Here is an 8,624-nt window from a genome sequence, read left to right as displayed (position 1 = left end):
AAGATAATTAATTAAATAATAAAACTATTTAATTAATAGTTAAAAATATGTATTAATTAAATAACTAGATATATTTAATCAATAATAATAAAAATATAATGAATTGATTATAATTAATAGGAAGAATGTGAACTTAAATAATCAAGAGCTAGTATCAATAAAGGGGATGTATTGTTAGTCTCATTGATACAAAGGATGTAATTTTAAGAGAGAATGAATAATATTTTGCAATGCTCTACACAAATGCAACCTAATCACAAAAAAATGTATTGGAGAATACAAAAAACAAGAAGTGTCCCCTTGCTCACCACACCACCCCACAAAGGGTATACATCCCTATGACGTTCCCCTTATATTGTTGGTGTTTAGGATATGACCCCTTTTGAGGTTTTAAGGGATAGTAGGGAGTCATTGATAAGGCATTGAATGTGCTTCAAGTCCCTCCATGTCTTAAACCTACCCACAATTTATATCATGATAATAATTCTATCTTAGAATAGACAAACAACATAATGGGATGCACAAATGATTGTGCTTGTAAGAAAAAAGAATCGTTTAGATGGTTATAGATGCAACGTAGACTATTAAACAATTATTTTTGCTTTTGTTCCCCTATATGCACTTGTTGACCTTAGGAAGTTGGCATCCAAATATTTCATAGTTTGTATATTACTAACAAGTCAGGCTTGTACAGAGAAGAAAGTAGTGGGAGCAGGAGGTGATGGATGTTCAATGTTACCAAGTTATCATACATATTTGAGTTTCCACTAAACTACTATAATGAGCTTTTATAACTCATCTATTAGAACTTAAAGGACAGAAGAAAAATAAATAAAAAATCATGATTGAATATATTCCTTTCTTCCAATGCACAATCCTCACCATTTAGGTCAAATAGATCCTCCAACTTCACTATTGGTTCTCCGAAGAGTTGATCAAACATGAGGAGTTCGTATTGGAGAAACATAGTGATGAGTTTATGAAGAATAGCATGCACGATGAGCATTATGGTCTACTAGGGCCACCATTATGTGCAAATTAAATTCATTCTTGCAGAAGACCATTACTAGAGAATTCTCCTCATTGGAATTCCATTATAAAGAAGAATTAATTCAGAACAATCTTCACCTGGCATTTAGCAAACAAGAGAAGTGGTTGCGTACATGTTTACAAACAACTTTGTTGTCGACACAGAATTATCTTGTGCAACATAACTATTAAGGAATATCCAATCAATGATAAAGTTTGAATTATTTCAATTGGCACTTAGAATAAAATGTGTGTGTGTGTGTGTGTGTCCGTGCGCGTGCGTGTGTGTAAACCATTGTTATAGTTCATAATAATTTACTAACTATATCTAATTGAATGAATGCAAATAGAAGATCATCATTGTAGACTTCAGATTCGATGGATAGTAATATATGTTTGTGATTGAATGTTCTCCACCGAATGAAATATATATATATATATATATATATATATATACAAGTTACTAAAAAGTCATGTCCTTTAGAGATGTTGTAACTAAACACATTATAATTATATCATGATCTTCCACTTACTCCAAGACTGAATTAATATGTCATGATTAATTTTATTGTCATGATTTCGACACAATTTGGGATAGCAAGTTAATGTAGTCTATCATGACAATGAATTAAACACTCAAAATATAAACAACACAAGTAGCGTCATGATTTTCGGGTCATTCCAGGAACAACTTAATGAAGTCATATGATAACAAGTCAATCTATTGTGAAGGTCGTCACCTTACTATAAAGACCTCACACTCAAAGAAAAATCATCTTACATTGCACATGTGCACAATAGTAATCACAACTGAAGTATACATACATACATACATACATACATACATACATATATATATATATATATATATATATATCTGAATTAAAGAAAATTGAGATTTTAATCTCAGGAGTTATATTTACATTTTCACCATACCAAGTTTACCTCTAAAATATTTCTCTTTTAATTTTGCAAGAGGTTTGGTAAATATGTCAGCAATCTGCCCTTTAATGCTGATATTTGCCAACTTGATAACATTTATGTCTACCATATCCCTTGTAACACCTCGCCAAGGGACCCAAAAGAAATGACCTAAAGTATTACTAAGTTTGCCAACATTTTATTTTTTTTGAAACAAGAAAGAATAACATACATATCAAACACATAGTAGTGGAAGCAATAACATACAATCAACTAAAAGCATACATAACAGGTTATATTTCTTAAGGATCCCAAGATGTTGAATCACATATTAATTTAATCTAATACTAAGTCCATCAAAACCACATCCATATGAAAGAATAGTGAAAATTCCAATGTCCATTTAAATAATATACATTTGTTCTGATTGCCCCTTGGCAAATTAAATTCAGAATGTTCAATCATCCACTGTACATGTCACAGGGTATGAAAGGCTTAAAAGAATATATACATATGTAGAAATAGAAATACATCATCCTCTTCGGATCCATGATATAAAGTACAATAAAAATAAATGAAACCATCCACCATACATGATAAATCCATCCATCATAAAAGATATAACATCCATCCTGAAATATAACCATCCATCATAATAATACATAGAAAGAATGAAAGTAAATGTAGACAAAGAAGCTCTAGCCACGGTGACTATGGATGGATCTCAATGGTAAGAGTGAAAAAGCACTACCACTCGACTGCATGGAACCTAAATGGCCCACTCCCACCGCACTAAGGAGATAGTCTCAAGTCCCAAAAAGGATATCAAACCAAATATCAGAATACTCTCTAAGTCCAGGAAATCTTAAAAATAATCTAACTCAAACGGCTTCCAAGATAGGTCAACATCTATACCCAGAGGCACACAAGACACGTAGGAAACCTACTATGTAAGTGGGCAAGTGTCATCTCACAAATCACGCTAGAGTTACCCTAGTAGCCTCTTAGGACCCTAGCCCCCTAGTGATTCCTATGCGGCCACTAGTATCTTCTCGTACTGACAAGGCATACTACGAAATGTAAGGTCGCAACCAAGCATTCTCTCTACTCCCATCCTAGTTTGTACTAGCACTCCAGGTATGGGCAAGAACATACAAATACTCTTTTTAGGTTCATTTTACTCTCATTTAGTGTAATGTTTTCACTTATTAAACAACTTACAATGAGTTAACCTGGCAGCCACTTAGGGCCCCGGCCCCCATTGCAAGACACTTCCTGACACTAATATAGATTTCCTACCCTAGGCTCATGAAATCACAAATCAAAGAATCATAGTAAAATCACCTCAACCCTATGCAACTAACTAGAAAGCCTCATAAAGATAATCATAATAATCACATCAATTCTCTGCAAGCAACTAGAAAGCATCAAAGATAAATCACAATATTCATCGGTTCTCAACGAGCAACCGGAAAGTATCCCAACAATACTGATCAATGACACAAAATGGTTAAATCAAGTATCTCATAGCATAAATCTTGCTATCCCACAAAGACACGGAAGACATTAATCAACAATATAAACACACTCGACATAGAGCATACCATCACATACCATGGTTAAGTAATCAAGATCTAGTCAGCATGATACCACATTCACAAAACTCCCAAGCCTCTGGTAGATGTCCTAAAACTGGTCAACAATCTAGTCAACCCTAAACCCAAAATACAGACAACATATAGAAACAAATTTCAAGTACATGTTTTAGTTTGTTTTGATTCACATGGTTGGGTTAACTACGAGATCTCCATTTTTGTTCCAGTGTATGATTCAAGTTAAAAAGGATTCCCCGTTCACCCTATAGTCAACCCACGAATTTGTTTAGATAAAAAAAAAAAGATTTACCCCCCATATTTTGAAATCAATTTTCTAAAATTTACTAAGGGTAAATATTACATTTGTTTGAGTTTGCTAAGGTAAGATTCCCATTGGTTTTGATAGAATATTAGTAATTCTCCTAGAGTCGGATTAACAAATTTAAAAGATCTCCTATCTTACTAACTAATGCTCATAATAATTTAAATTAAATTTTATTTTAAATAAACTGATGTCTATTAAATAATATTTAATAAATTTTTCTTTTTTATTTAATTTATTTTAAATAAATTAATAACTATATTAAATATCATTTATTAATTATCATAAATTAAAATCTTTTATTAAACTTTATTTTTAAAAATAATATTTAAAAATAAATTATAATAAATATTATTAAAAACTTTAATTAAATTAAATTTTTAATAAAATTTAAAAACTTTCAAAAAAAAATATTAAACTAGCGATTATAGCCCGCTAGCTTATAAAAAGGCCTGCGGCCTGTAGCGACAGTAGGTACAGTGTACCCCGGTCGACGCAGTACGTGTGACGCCAGGTACCTTGCGTGCAACCAACGGTAGGGGGTATAAGGTAATTCCCTCCCCCTCTAATTTATATTTTATAAAAATAACATTCCCCATAAAACACCCTTTTTTAACAATTTAATTTTTTTTTTTTAACAATTTCTCAATAAATAGAATTGAACCATATAATTGTATTTAAAATCATAATTTTTTAATTTTTTTTTTAACAAAATCTTAGCCTAGATCTAATAGAGTTACTATGACCAATCAGTTGAACTTTGAATGAGATCTTCAATTTTATTGCACAACCCTATCCCATTCTTTTTCCAAATTCAAGATCTATGAAAAGAAATATTATATTGAACATTTAAAATTTCCCATACACAGAAGATTTAACACAGGCACCAGAGAATCATAATATGATAAATTTCGTTACAAGAATTATCCAGGCATCCATTAAACAAACACGATGAAGACAGGAAAGAAAAAGCGTATTAAAATATGCGAAAATCACAAGCGTCTACTCGGACACTAATGCTAATCGCTACACCCCAGAAGACTATAGAGAAAATTCCTTCTCTCAAAACCTTCTCCTTTTCGAAAATTTCTTCCTTCTCCAAAATTTGCAATGATTCAAAAATGAACCCCCAAGTTGTGATATGGAGTTCTCTCCCAAAAATTGGGGCACTAATTGTGCGTTCACCCCAGAGAACTCCTTGCTCACAGCCCTTAACTCAATATTAACTTTTATTTATCTTTCTTTTATCTTTTCCATACACATTCATTCATTAATTAAATTACTTTATTTAATTTTCACTTGACTCTTTTTAAATTAGTTTATTAAATTTAATCTCATGTATGTATCATGCAATCATAAAACTTTAATTAAATTATTTCTTTTCCCACTTCTAAATTTATTTTCGAACATTAAATTTGATAACTATTTATTAACTTAAATAATATTATTATTTAGCATTTATTTAAAAAAGAACTCTAAATATATATTATTATTAAATTAAATAAATATGATCATGTTCCAAATTTATACTTATAACATTTTATCTTGAAATTTAATTCTTTTATTTAATCAATTTCTCAATTAATTAAATATAATTAAATATTACAATATCATTAAAAAATTCTATTAAATTAAATCATTAATTTAATCTTCTAATTAGACTTAATTAATAGAAAATTCACCAAAGACTCATAAAGTGAAATACAAAAACCCATCATAGAAAAACATACACAAAATCAGACTAAAAGATTATAATCATGAATTAACGTCATTCGACGCATTCGGAGGGTACACAACTCAGATACTTGTCCTAATTTTTTAGAACAAATGGCTCAAAGGTTTAGGATTGGACTTAAGAATTTATCTTCCCTCTCTTACCATTGAGATAATGCGATAGAGTACGTTCATCTTGGCAATTCAAGGAAGTCGATACCCAGTACCTACAACCTACATAAAATTCACGCATGTACAAATACAATATATACTAAGCTAAACAAGCAATGGCAGGAAGTGGTGCATCGTGTAGATCTCGACTAACAGGTGACTACGACTCCCTTCTTTAACAACATAAGAAACGCCATACATAAAGAAAACAAACACACACACCATACACATGCAGTATAGGGTAAGTATTCATAAAAAAACACATACATAATGATTCATCTAACTAAACATCATCAATAATTGAAAAACACTGTAATAATCATCATGCATACATGAAGTATGGATTACCAAGTAATCTCATCATATATCAACTGAATCTGAAACTATATATGATAATCTCAAGATAATGCTACTAATCATCAAACATAAAACTGGCCTGAAAGAGTTCGGCACTGATAGCAAAAAAGTAAACTAGGAAAATGTAAACTAGGGGCAAGCACTACATCCCTTGTGATATGAAATTTTTGTACGCTTGGATCTATTATGGAATACTGGATTCGTAGAGAGTTTGATGCAACTTTGATTATCACAATGGATAATTGTGGGATTGAGGAGTTTTCTAAATAGTTCAACCAATAACTTTAGTAACCACACTACTAGTTGAGCTCCCATAGTAGTACTTTGAGCAACTACATATTGTTTCTTGTTAAACCAAGATCCCATCACAGATCATAGACTAAAACAACATCTTGTAGTGCTCTTTCGATCAGTAGAACTCATGGCCCAGTTAGAATCAAAAAATCCAAGAAGTTATAACTCAACATGGTCATATTTTAGACCAAGTCCAATAGTGCCTTGTAAGTACCTCAAAATGTGCTTAGCTACCATGCTATGGAACTTCTTAGGTTCACACATGAATTGACTTACTGTGTTTGTAGCATAACAAATATTAAGACAAGTATTCACTAAGTACATTAGACACCTAGTAACCTAGTTGTAGTATGTAGGATCAACAGCTTCAAATTCAGACGCTTCACTCTTGAGCTTAAGAAGATTTGTCTCCATTGGAGTAGACAATGCTTTACAATCCATCATGCCAAATTTGTTTAATTTATCAATAGTATACTTGCCTTGATTCGAGAAGATATAGTCTTCCTTTTGCCATACTTCTAACCCCAAAAAATAGTGAAGTAGACCTGAATCTTTCATTTCAAATTTAGATGTAAGATATTGTTTACATTTCACAGTAAGGTGGTCTTCACCTGTTATTAGAATATCATCAACATAAAGAACAAGTATTATCATATCACCCTTTGATTCTTTGAAATATATATTAGGGTCCGCTTCATTCCTTGAGTACCCCAATTTGATATGCTAACTGTCAATTCTCCCATACCTCCCCTTGGGGGCTTGTCTAAGACCATAAAGAGTTTTCTTTAGTTTACATACATGTGAGTTCTTGTCATGAATAACAAACCCTTCTAGTTGTTCCAAGCATACTTCCTCTTCAATGACACCATTTAGAAATGTCATCTTTAGATCCATCTAATGTATCTTCCACCTTTTGGAAGCAATAATTGCAATGATGGTTCTGATAGATGTATATCGAGCAACATGAGCAAATGTTTCCTCATAATCAATTCCAACGTTTTAGGAGAATCCTCTAGCCATAAATCAAGCGTTATGTTTTTCAATGTTGTCATTAAGTGTTTGCTTGATTTTAAATAGCCACTTTGAAGAGACAATGGATTTGTCTTTGGGTCTTGGTACTATGTCCCAAACATCATTTTTAGTATAGATTGATATTCTTCAATCATGGAATCTTTCCAAGCTTGAGATTTTAAGGCTTCTTCAACATCTAAGGGTTCTGATTTAGTGGGCTCATTTATATGAGTGACATAACATGAGTGACTTCTTGTTTTCTTATTTTATGTAAAGATTTCATCAGGAGTCACATTATTCTCTTCAATTATATTTCTTTCCTTGTTTTCTTATTTTATTCAACCGACTGAAGAGCTCTGATCTACACTTTTACTTTCAAGGAGAAGAGATTGAGATCGCCTCTTGTTACACATACCTTAGTGTCAAGTTCTAGGGAAATCACTTTTGTATGAGTTCGGCCATCCAACCCTGAGATAACAAGGGGACGTGCTCCCTTAATATGCTCGAGAGACAATGCTTCAAACACCACTTCCAGGACACGATGTCCAAGTTGTCCCTTTTGGACTCCTTGGTTACACCGACAATGCTTTATGGTTCAGTGGTATGTGGACCATCTCTTCTTGAGTCAGACTAGGCCTCTATTGATCGTGTTCAGACTATGCTTCTCTAACACATTATCAGATGCCATAGATTCATCCCCCATGGCATTTTTATGGAAAAATTTGGGGCTCATCCATTCAGACTAGGTGTCATTTTTTATCTGGTTTGGTTTCTTCATTGACTTCGTGGCTTTGTCAATTCCACGCATGGTCGTCACAAATAGGCTTACTTGGTCTATTGCTCCTTTGTTGTCATTTTTCCTCAAATCCCTCCCCTAGAGATCGGTCGATGTTGGTACGCTCATGTGACCTCTCTATTGAGCTCTATAAGGATTGATATTGACCACCCCCTCCCTTCCAGTTTTCACTAGATGCTCCCGCTCATCACCTCCCATCACAACAAGAGCCAAATGGGCATGTCAGGACGAACATTTATAGAGAGTATATTACTGCGACCTGGAATAACCCGATTGGAGGGTTATTTCCTATGATGGCCTTTTACGCTAAGCACTTCCGATTATCACTGATGGGATTATTAGACGACCTAGCTACTTGTCACAACATTGGTGTCATGCCTTATACATCTCCCTTCGATCTTTTAGAGTTGGCTCC

Source organism: Cupressus sempervirens, chromosome 6, assembly GCF_028749045.1.
Source record: "Cupressus sempervirens isolate cs-2001-9-10 chromosome 6, ASM2874904v1, whole genome shotgun sequence".
In the NCBI taxonomy this organism is placed as follows: domain Eukaryota; kingdom Viridiplantae; phylum Streptophyta; class Pinopsida; order Cupressales; family Cupressaceae; genus Cupressus; species Cupressus sempervirens.
The sequence above is the reverse complement of the archived record's forward strand: the minus strand, read 5'-3'. Positions refer to the sequence as shown.